At 47.6% G+C, this 12,129-nt stretch overlaps 1 pseudogene; it reads left to right on the forward strand.

Moving 5' to 3' along the window:
- Positions 1 to 3,146: 3,146 nt before the first annotated feature.
- LOC133351935 (trypsin-2-like) lies at positions 3,147 to 7,671 on the forward strand (annotated as a pseudogene).
- The last annotated feature ends 4,458 nt before the right edge of the window (positions 7,672 to 12,129 follow it).

The raw sequence follows: 12,129 nt of genomic DNA on the forward strand, positions 1-12,129 counted from the left end.
CAGAAGCAGCGGTTAGTGTAAATGCAATTGGCATTACCTTAGAGTCGCGGCATCTCTTCGGAAAGGTGAGAGACTCGATTAGCTGAGCCTTCTTATCACGGAGCTTGTTGAAGGATCTCAAAGTTGTGTGGAATCCCTCCCCATAGAGGCGGTTAAATTTTGATTTAAAGCTTTCGTGACTGCAGGGATTCATCTTCTTGGTTCTTTCGGTAAAGTCACGTAGAAGGGAAGTAATAAAATAATAAAAAAACATAATAAAATATTTCTCACGACGTTTCGGCCACAACGCAAGTAGCCATCTTCAGGTGAAGAATGACACACTGCCAAGCTTGGAGCGTATATATAAGCTGGGTTGGAGGTGGAAGAAGAGCGCCTTGACAAAAGATTTTGCATATCAATAGGAATTTAGCATATTTATGGGAAATGCATAGGAGGTGGGCGGGGGAGTTTTCAAAGTCCTATTATGCCCATGCATTATGCAGGATTAGCAGCATCATAGGGAGGGGGTAGCATTAACAAAGGGAGGGAATGTTAATAGTATGTAGAAGCCACGAAACATGTCAATGGGAGAGCGGTGGCAGGAGGCCCGCAGCGGAGCAAATAATGCATTCCCTGTGGAGAACACAAGATACACAGTCAATGCCAGTGAGTGGACTGCGGTCTGAAAGTCACCATAAACGTGAACAACAATTAGTTAAGATCCGAAATGGTTTATTACGTCCTTCCAATGATTGCTGAGCCAGAATCCATCTTCTCGGTTGAAATTGTCTGTGTTTGTATATGTGGATCGCCTCATGAACGAATCTCTCATGGTAGCCAGATGGCTTGCAAAGAACCTCTGTCTTGGAGAAGTCAATGTCATGTGAGCCCACTGAATTGTAACAGTGATCTGCCACGGCTGAGGTGTTTGTCCTACCGTGTTTCAGGTCTGCTTCATGTTCACGGATGCGGTCCGAGACATGTCGTTTGGTTTCACCAATGTAACTGCTACCACAGAGGCAACTTAGTTTGTAGACGCCTGGGTACTGTATGTCTGGAACCACGTCTTTTACAGATGGGACCAGATCACGGATTTTATGTACTGTGTTGAATCAGACCTGGATCTTGTGTTTAATCAGGATTTTGGAGATCTTTTTTGTGACCCCAGCAATGTAGGATAAGGTGATGGTTTTCAAAGGCTCTTCAACAGGATCCTTCTTTATGGTTGGAGTGATGGCTTTGCGGATTGTGTAGTCGGAGTAACCATTAGCCTTAAGAGCTTGGCGTACGTGTTTGAGTTCACTGGCAATGTGTTCCTGGTCGGAGATGCATTGGGCTCTATGGTATAGAGTCTTGATGAGGGAGTTCTTTTGGGATGGATGGTGGTGGGAATCCGGTTTTAGGTAAGCATCCGTATGGGTGGCTTTCCTGTAGACAGAATGGCTCATTGAACCATCAGGTCTCCTTTTAATTAGGACATCCAAAAAGGGTAGCTTGCCATCTTTTCGAACTTTACCGAAAAAACCAAGAAGATGAATCCCTACAGTCACGAAAGCTTTAAATCGAAATTTGAGTTTTCTTTTAATTTGTATATGTTGTTTTTAAGTTTTCAGAAGTTTTTAAATATATTTTCCCCCCGGGCAATGCACGGTATTTCCCGCTAGTAGCAGTATATATCTACTTTGCACAAAGTACTCACCTGACAGAGTGCCGTGGTGAGGGCTAGTCCTGTGCAGAGCCCCCGGTCTCGTCTAGATTGCCCAGCCATCCGAGGCTGGGGGCTGGGCCGCTACCCCCACCACCCCCCCCCCCCCCCCGTGCTACAAAAATACTGTCTAAGCGCTATAATTTTTGTATCTACCGACCCTATAATAGTAAATGCACACATTGGGGTGGGGGGGGAGAGAATAGGACGTGACACTTTGATGAATTTATCTCAGCATTACGTGTACATTTTTTTGCATTTTGAACGCGAATGATAAATCCCCCCCACCCTCCAGCGAAGCCATGCGTGCGTTGCCAGGGGCAACTCCTGTCAGTGTTTCGCACGTGCGCAATAGCGTGCTTTCTTGTGTGCCGGGCGGAAAAAGTAAATCAATCAATAAAGAGCAATCGCACAAAAACGCGATTTTAACTACTTTAAAGTTTACGGATGGGAAAACGGAATAGCCTATTCCCACCGCGGGGCTTGGGGCGTGCTGCCCGGCAATTTTTTTTCAACATAAACCCCACCGACTGAGAGCCAAATCCCTCGCAAGCGTGCGTGCGCAGACGGACGGACAGACAAAAACATTCTTTTATATATAAGAAAAATATTTACTGTGCAGGACTGGATATGCACATTACACGCAGTTCTCCCTTAACATTCTCACTTCCCATAACTTAAGAGCACGGTGTAGTTATTGACGAGTGTGTGTTGAGTTGTAGTTGATAATCGTACTTTGTGCACCACTGCCAACGCAGCAGCAGCAACATCAAACAATCTGGTCAACTGAGACGTGCTCGGAGCACTGATCTCAGACCAAGTGGTGAGGTTTGTGACAACGCATCCATCATTATTATATTAACATAATTTGAATGGAGCGGTGATGCAGTGGTAGTTTCTGCAGTGCGCTATAAACCTGGCAAACCCCGAGTTCAATTCCCAGCCACAGGTAACATCAGTGACGGTCGAACAACCCCCATGACTTGAAAGTCGTTGAGAGACCTTCATCCAGCAGTGGATGGCAAACTAATTGAATTCTGAAGATACATTTACAAATCATGAATACGAAAATACGAGTCTTTTAAAGTAAAGAACAGCATATAATGTTTCTGTGTTAAGGCAGTGTGGACGAAAAACGTGGCGATATTTGTAGTTTGTGCTCATTTTCTTCTCACTCTTTTGCCATTTAAGGGAAATGTATCTTCAACTTGACAGGAACACCACAGTGGAAGGCGCGCATATGAACAAATAAAAACCGCTTGATACGGTTCTGATAAGCGGTTCTGGCTATTTCAGTATCGGCTGGGAAAATATTGATGGGTTTAATGAGGCTTCCACATGGCATTGGGCAGCACAGAAGATACCGGACAAGGCCACGAGATAAGGTGGAGCTGCCGGTTGGGATATAAGGCGACTCTGAGCAGCAGCTCAGCATCGTATTGCTCACGAACCACAGATAAACATGCACGGGCTCATCCTCGCTCTTCTCGTGGGTGTCGCTGGTGAGTTCCTCCAGAGTCTCTCTGTGTGTCTTTGTTTGTCTTTGTCTCTGTGTCTTTGTCTTAGTTTGTCTCTGTGCATCTGTGTCGGGAGCGATAGTGCAACGATAAGCGTGCTGCGCTACAAACCCAGCGACCTGAATTCGATTCTGACGATTATCTGAACCAGTCTTGGTCTCTCTTAGGTCGACTCAGCCTCAACATGAGTACCTGGTTCGATGTGTAAACATCGATAGCCTTTTTCATAGGTGCTACTTGCTAACAGCACTTTCCTAAGCAGTCTGTTAAGGCTATACGGGGGATCTTTGTCTGTCTTGTATAAGTTTGGGGAGTGGTAGTGTAGCAGTTACCGTGCTGTGCTACGAACCCGGTGACAAGAGTTCGATTTTGAGCTTACGGCCAAACATTAGTGGCGAGCGATATGTGATCCAAATTATTTTGGTGCTATTAAGAATGGTCATTGTCCAAAACGTAGTCTATGATATATTTTTTTATTTAAGACAGAACCCCTAATAACCAGCGTGGTGAAGTATGGTCAAACAACCCCCATGCATGTATGTTGAACTTATTTCGCACCGTACTAAACACAAAACGCAGTTTTAAAGAAACAGCCAATACATCGTGGGGAGGCCTTCATTCTGCATTCGATTGGCAAGGGGCTGGATATTATTATCATTGTATCACTATAATTAAAACAAATATCTTGCCGTGGCTACATAGAGAGCAGCAATAGTGGTGCAGCAGTCGGTGCGCTGCGCTATGGTAACCAATGGCGCGGGTTTGAGCTTCCTGCAATGTTGCACAACGGCTGTCGCCCATTTGTATCCGAAAAAAAACGTTGTCTCGCCTCATCACCAATGGCTTTCATTTTTACTCATTTAGCCTCACCGTGAAACGCTCCTTTTTAGCCCGCAATGAGAGCGAGATGGTGATGACGATGGTGTCGATTATAATCGTCCGATTAGCACGGTTGACTACGTACGGTGCGACAAGACGTTCAACATACAACGCCATAGCTGTCAACCCGTACGGTTTATCTCGTATTATTGTACAGGGAAATTGAGTTTTCAGGTCCATACGGCATACAGCTGTTTCAAAACGGGCAAAAACATGTGTCTATTTGTTTGTGTTTCTCCCTTGTGATGGGACTTTGTAGGATGAACGTTGATATTTATAAAGGGCATGGGTGACCAATAAGGTCTGAATTGGGTTGTAATAAGGTAGACACTGACAAGGGGTTGACAGGTATGTAACACACACCCGTCTGGCAATGATTAGTGGGGTGATGGCGTTGATAATATTTGTGCAAGCGATAACTATTATTATTTATAATATTATTTTAATACAGCTTAATTCATGCAAATTGCTGCTGTAGAATGTGCAAAGCGCCTTTGCGCAGATTTGGCACAAAGGCCCAGGGAAACCCACAGACAGACGCGTGGGAAACAGAACAGACGCCAACAAGCTTTGTAGTCCCACATTGGGGTGTTCGAGCAACTCCAATGTTGGCGATGATTGGGATGTTACTAGCAGTGAGACTGCTTTTAATAAAGACAACGACGATGATGAGGAATGTTTGGTGGATGCAAGTGAATGGACCTGGACATACATCGACACGACGGTGTGTGTGTGCTGGCCACCCACCCCCTCCTGTGCCGTGCCGGCCTTCATATTTGCTCGCTAATAGCATTTGCCCCAACAGTCTGTGAAAGCTCTCCTGGGGGATCTTTGTCTTTGTCTGGCAGCGGCGGCCCCATACATGTATGAGGACCACATCGTGGGTGGCTACGAGTGCGCTGCCCACTCGCAGCCGTGGCAGGTGTCCCTCAACATCGGATACCACTTCTGCGGAGGCTCTCTGATTCAACAGCGAGTGGGTCGTGTCTGCCGCTCACTGCTACCAGACGTGAGTGTGCTGCGCACTGTGTGCGTGTGGGTGACTGGGTGGCTGTATATAATTCGTTACATTTGCAATTTGCAATTGGTACCTCAAAGAAATTGGTCATTCGTACATAAATTACATAAGTCAGCAATCTGAATGCGTTTTGCCCATCTCTGCGTGGTGGCGTGATGTTCTGGTGGGGTTTTGCCGAGTCACGGCACTGCAATCTCCATTACCCATATTACATTTCTCAATGGACACTGAGGTGTTGCTCAACTCCCGTTAACAGCCTTGAACCAGTGGTGTAAATTCCAAATTTCGTGGGCGAGTCTCTCCATAGGAAAATCACCCTACAAAGTCGTAGCAATCTTATCAATCTCAGAGAGGAGATGGGCCAAGTGAACCCCTAACCGTAATTTTGAACATGGAGCGTTTCATTTGGGAAGATGCTCGTTGTGCCCAGTGTGATAGCAGTAGGGAAGAGGAATAGTGGAGATGAGATGCGACGTAAGGCGCAGAGTTGCAAAGTCATTTAAGAGCCGTATAAATGCAATTCGTCATCATTATCCTCGTCCCTCTCCTCTTCCATCCCCAGCGCGTCCCGCATCTCCGTGCGCATCGGCGAGCACAACATCTTCGTGACCGAGGGCACCGAGCAGAGGATCCAGGCCTCCAAGGCGATCCAGCACCCCCAGTACAACTCCTGGAACATCGACAACGACATCATGCTCATCAAGCTGTCCTCGCCCGCCACCATCAACCAGTACGCGCAGCCCATCGCGCTGCCCTCCTCCTGCGTCAACACCGGAGTCATGTGCACCATCTCCGGCTGGGGCGAGACCCAGACCAGCGTCGGTGAGGATGCACCGCGCTCACCGCCCCCCTACCCACCCCCCTTCTCTCCCTTCTACTGCGGCAGAGACGTGAAGGGAAACGGGTTCAACATCTGCCCCAATGCAAATCAGACACGTGCTTCTAATCGGGAGAGAGAAGTTGTTTACTCGTTAACGCAGCCACGTCACGATTGGGCGGTTACAATTACTTGTCGAGTATTGTTGTATGCAGTGGGAAACCAGAGTGGCTGAAATGAGGGGATAACACTTAAACACCTGATCTTGGATATATAATTATTTTACAGAACTGGCACAAAGGCCCAAAACGCCAAGCGGCCAGCAACACACCGCGCTACTGAAGACGTCGCGAACGAGAGTGAATACGTTTTCTCGAATTGAGCAATGTAGCGAGAGACACTGACAGCGAATTCCTAAGCTGCAGGCGGTGTTTTGACCCCGCAGCGTGACAAGTTCGACGCGTCAGTGGCGGGATGCCACCCTGTGCCGCGTGCTCGGCCTCGCCACCTCCTCGACCGGCGTTGTCTTCCCCCACAGGCAGTCCCGACGTCCTCATGTGCGTCCAGGCGCCCGTGCTGAGCGACACCTCCTGCAGGAACTCCTACCCCGGTGACATCACCAACAACATGATCTGCCTGGGATACCTGGAGGGCGGCAAGGACTCCTGCCAGGTGAGGCGGCGACATCGGAGCCGAAGGAGCTCGCTTGGATCGGAGAGAGTTTCGAGGAATGGAGAGATTCGGGAATCACAGCGTGACTATAATTTGGGTGTATATCGTTTCACGTCAATATGCTGCGCAAGAAGTAGGATACGGAATTCATATAAAACGTGAAACAATGAAAACAGGGAGACTGTATATATGTATATTTGTATTTAAAAAGTATTAAGCCTAGCCTTGAATTTGGCAGCAAAGGATGGCCAGGAGGAGGGAATTCCAGACTCAAGCGACCAGAGGAATTGGTGAAAATTGTTGCACATCATTTGCTTTGTGAGTGCAATCATCGTGTGACCACACATTGCGTACGATAATAAGCTGCGTTGGTAACATGTTCAAATGTGCATTGATATAATTGCACCCATTTGTAACATGAATACGACGTTCGCTTGCTACTCCCTGGTCTCGTCTGCTTGTAAAGTCAAAGCGATTTCCTGCTGCAATGACCATTGAGCCACTGGTGTTCACCTCACGTTTACAGCCCTGAGCATGGTGGAAAAGTTATTGGGCAATCACCTTTGACTTTCTCAGAGAAATGATGGGATGAGTCAGAATCAAAATATTTACTTATGCTGGAGGAACCGATGAGCTATAATGCTCTCTTGTGTCAGATGTCTAGTCGGGGCCGGTATAAACGTTACAACAACAAACGATACAAAACACCGATTGAACACATAGGCTTTCGCGACCAACATCACCCATAATATACATTTTTTGGGGTTAGATCGTGCAGGAGACAGCTGCTAACCCCCGACCCCCCTGACCCCTGCTACTGCCGCCACCGCAGGGAGACTCCGGAGGCCCCGTCGCGTGCAATGGCGAGCTGCAGGGCATCGTGTCCTGGGGCCGTGGCTGCGCCCTGCCCAACTACCCCGGCGTGTACACCAAGGTGTGCAACTACAACGCCTGGATCGCGCAGACCATCGCGGCCAACTAAGCGTGGATCTGGCACACTACTCTACACCGCGACCATAATAATGATCATGACGACGATTGTTATGGTGTAACCAAATGAATAAAAATGTGAACCAATAATTTATCTTGGTTTCTGTGTGTTTTTGTCAGCTTGTTTTTATGGGGCATGCACTTATTCAAAGTCAATTTCACAGTTTGTTGACCTTAAACGCCAAAAAGTCAAAGTGAATGCCTGTTTAAGAAGCATTGAGGTAGTGTTCACCTCCTTCTTCTTGGTTCTTTCGGTAAAGTCACGTAGAAGGAAAGTAATAAAATAATAAAAATAAAACATAAAAAACATAATTCTCACGACGTTTTGGCCACAACGCAAGCAGCCGTCCTCAGGTAAAGACCAGGTCTGTCGGGGAGACAGCGTCTGAATGAAACACCACCACGCTTGGAGCGTCTATTTAAGCTGGGTTTGAAGGGGGGAAGTGCGCCTTGACAAAATATATCAAGAGGAATTTAGCATATTTATTGGAAATGCAGGAATGTGATTAGTACTACTTGTACTAATCACATTCCTGCATTTCCTGCATTTCCCAAGCGTGGTGGTGTTTCATTCCGACGCTGTCTCCCCGACAGACCTGGTCTTCACCTGAGGACGGCTGCTTGCGTTGTGGCCGAAACGTCGTGAGAATTATTTTATGTTTTATTTTTATTATTTCATTACTTCCCTTCTACGTGACTTTACCGAAAGAACCAAGAAGATGAATCCCTACAGTCACGAAAGCTTTAAATCGAAATGTTCACCTCCTGTCTGCAGCTCCGAGGCAGTGGTGGAAATTCCACATTCCTATGATGGATCAAGTCTATCCATAGGACCACTGTTGACATTCGAGTCGAGTAATAAATCAATCCCCAACCAGGAATTGAACTCCCAAACTTCTCATTGTGAGCCATGGTGATTGATGTATTGGTTAGCATATTGTATTCTGAAACTGGTTACTTCATAGAGGTCTTTTTGGGTTAGATCGCATAAGTATAAATGTGTTGTTAAACCCACCTCCACCCGACACAGCCACGTAGTAAGGTTTGACACTTAAACAAACATGCCAATTCGTTACTAGTTCAGCACTAACCGGTGTGTTAGTGAGTAACAAATCTGGCTGTCGCCTGATGAGGCTGGATGTAATTACTGGCAAAACGTCGTACTCGAATTGTACGTGTTGTGGGTTTACTCTCCAACACACCGGTGTGCTGAACTAGAAACGAATTGGCACGTTTTGTTTACGTGACAAACCTTACTAATTGGCTGTCGGGTGGTGGCAGGTTTAACAACACATTTATATTTACGCGATCTATCTGCAAAAAAACATCTTTTTTGATTATTGGTCACGAAAGCCTACTACGTGTTAAACTGGTCACCTTAGTCTGATTCTTGGCCAAGGCAACAATCAGTAGTGAGTGAAAGAACCATCACCAACCCACCTCAACCAAGATGGTGAAGTTCGGTCAAACAACCGTCCAACGATTGACACGGGGTACAGGATGCATGTAATATCGTGGCCAGAAGCTTGTTCAGCTAAATCGAGCTTATTTCACGGCAAATCATTCATGCTTCAAACAGATAAAACCGATCCCATTGCTGCATTCCTATCTACGGAATTCATTATTAAATAATGTAAACAATTGCCACATTCTCAGCGCGGTTATACTGCACGGTGCTTGCTGTGATGTCACAGAACACGGAATCACTCTGTGATCTTACAGTTCACATTGTAAGCTGTGATTTTACAGAGAGCAGAGACGGGGGATCTGAATTTGCGTTACGTACATCCCCATCCATATCACACGGCTCGGTGAGATATGTAATATGGAAGGAAAAATCCTGCAGGGCTGGTCCACACGCAGAGCGTATTGGAGCGCAGCGTGGTCGGAGCGCACTTTTAATCGTCTACGTACAAATAGGGCCGATATTGCTGCACAAAAACACAATGGTAAGCAATTCCCGCCATGTAACGCAGTACTGCTGCTCGGCCATAGACAGCACCCTGCTACCATACACGACCACGTGCTCCACGCGTTGACAACCTGTGATAATACCGCACCAATGCCCGTATTACTGGCATCTGTATCCAAAGCAAACGGTAGCGAAAAATCAGGGTAACACAGGGGAGGGGCGTTAACCAGTCCATCACGAATGGAGCGGAACACGGATTCCTCCTCCTCCCCCCTATGGAATTTTTGACCCTTAGCCATCAAGGCGTGGAGCGGTTTTGCAACGGACGCGAACCCGGCGACAAATCGGTGATAATACGATGCAAAGCCGATAAAACTGTGCAGCGAATCATCCATACGAGGCAAGGGGTATGCATCCACGACAGAAAGCTTACTAAGTTTTCGAAAATCAACACAAAATCGCAAGCTGCCATCGTGCTTCTTAATAAGCAAGATGGGAGCACCCATGGGCTGATGGATGGTGAGATGATCTCTGCGGCTAACATCTCATCAACCGCCACACGAACATGTTCCTTTTCTGCTGGGCTCAGGCGGTAGGGATTCTGCCGAATCGGGGTGGCATCGCCCGTATCAATATGGTGGCTCAAGAGGGATGTGTGACCAATATCAAATTTGCTCTTGCTAAAAATGTCCGAAAATTCACGCAAGAGTGCTCTCAGCTTCAGCATTTGTCCCGCGGAGAAATCACCACACTCAGAGCAAAACTTGTCAATCCAGTCCTCATCCGCGTCACCGGGCCTGCGAGACTGAAAGCCGACCCCGACATTCCCCAAAGACGTCCTTCTCCGGACGCACCGGTGACGAATGAGCCAGCATGGTACCCTCCTGAATGACCGTAGTGACTCACCCGGCATTAAGAACTTGAATGAAAGGCTCTTGGTCCTGGGCCACCAACGTCTGGGCTGCCACGAGTGACATCCCGCGATTAAGCTTATTTAAGGGCCCCAACACGATACCGTAACCCACAGCACACAAATCGAGCGGTTTACGCAATCGGAGGAGCACCAACATTTGAGCGCCGGGCGGAATCCGCACCGTTCGGCGTGCAAGTGCCTGCACCATAACATTAGCGGAACCCATGCGGGTCGGAGACGGGAGAAATGCCATACGCCGTCCCGACAGCAATTCAAAACAGCCCTGATCCACACAAATCTTCAAGGGCATTTTGCCTAGAAAATCAGTCCTGAGTAAACATGGGACAGCAAGGGCTGCAGAAACCAAAACATGGCCGGACAATTTAACATCGGCGAAACGCAAATTGCCCATTATCTGACCGATAATACCCAATGATCCGTCGTTGGTGGCAAAACACGGCACATCCACAGGTTGCAAAACGTGACACAGGGGGGGCAAAATATTATAAATCAGTTCCGAGATAATGGTTGAAGACGCACTGGTGTCAGGGAGCATGCGGATTTCGACCCCCTCAATGAACCCGAGTAGGGCCGACGAACCCGCGTCCGCCACAACCACCTGGTGGGCCAGCTCCGACCACTGATCCGGTCTGAGCGGGCGTGCATCACGCACATGTACCGACTCCCCATGAACCCACGCGCGACCCCTTCTCGATCTTTCTCGCCCTTACCCGAAGGCTCTCAAAAGCTCTTCCCAGACCATGTGACCATCCTTTGGCCCCCTCCACCTGTGGCCCCCCTCCGGTAACGACCCGTCACGTGGCCGCAGGTCTACCAGGGTAGCATCATCCGTTGTTACCCTGGCTGAGCTGACGCTCTCTCGTTCCCTCTGGTAGGAGCCCGCACTGCGCACAGCGCGTCGTGCCATCGCGCTAACCTAGCGCTCTCCCAAACCCCCACTAGGGTTGGTATTGCACCCTGTGTCCGGGGTGTACACGATGACGGTGCATCTTCCGCCGTGGCCTCGCAGGCCCGGCACTACAGTGACCTTCACAGTCACTACAGTAGTAAATGCACACATTGGAGTGGGGGGGGGGAGAAGAGGACATGACACTTTGAAGAATTTACCTCAGCGTTGTGTGTATTTTTTTGCATTTTTTATATGAATGAGTAATCCCCCCCCTCCACCGATGACACATGTGTGTTGCGTGGGGCAAACCCCTTGACAGCTTTAGTGCTCGCTGAGCAGCGCAAGAAAATAAATAAGTAGAAATAGCACAAAATTGTTAATTTAACTATTTTAATTTGCCAGATGGGAAAATAAAATAGCGCTGGCTCAGCAGGGGGCTTATGGCGTGGTACCTTGCTACTTTTTTAAAACTAAACCCCAAGGTTTTCGAGCCAAATCCTTCGCAAGTTGCGTCAAAAAACACACAGACGGACAGACAGACATACAAAAAATGACGTTAATATATAAGACTTGTGGGAAGTACCCGGCGTTGCCCGGGCAACAAATTTATTTCAAAACATCTCTTAAGAACCTTACATATACATACACAGATAATAAGGTATTGCCAAAGCCCGGTGGGCCGTTAGTCCATTTCTCCACCAACAAAATTATAAGAACCTTGCAAAAGTCCAAAAAGTTATAGAAAGTGTGGGGTAAATAGTTGATCTAAAAGGTTTACGAAAATTGTCGACCCACCCACTCAAAAAATATATTTTTC

This window comes from Lethenteron reissneri, chromosome 39 (genome assembly GCF_015708825.2).
Source record: "Lethenteron reissneri isolate LAM-NWPU_2019-01 chromosome 39, ASM1570882v1, whole genome shotgun sequence".
Classification (NCBI taxonomy): domain Eukaryota; kingdom Metazoa; phylum Chordata; class Hyperoartia; order Petromyzontiformes; family Petromyzontidae; genus Lethenteron; species Lethenteron reissneri.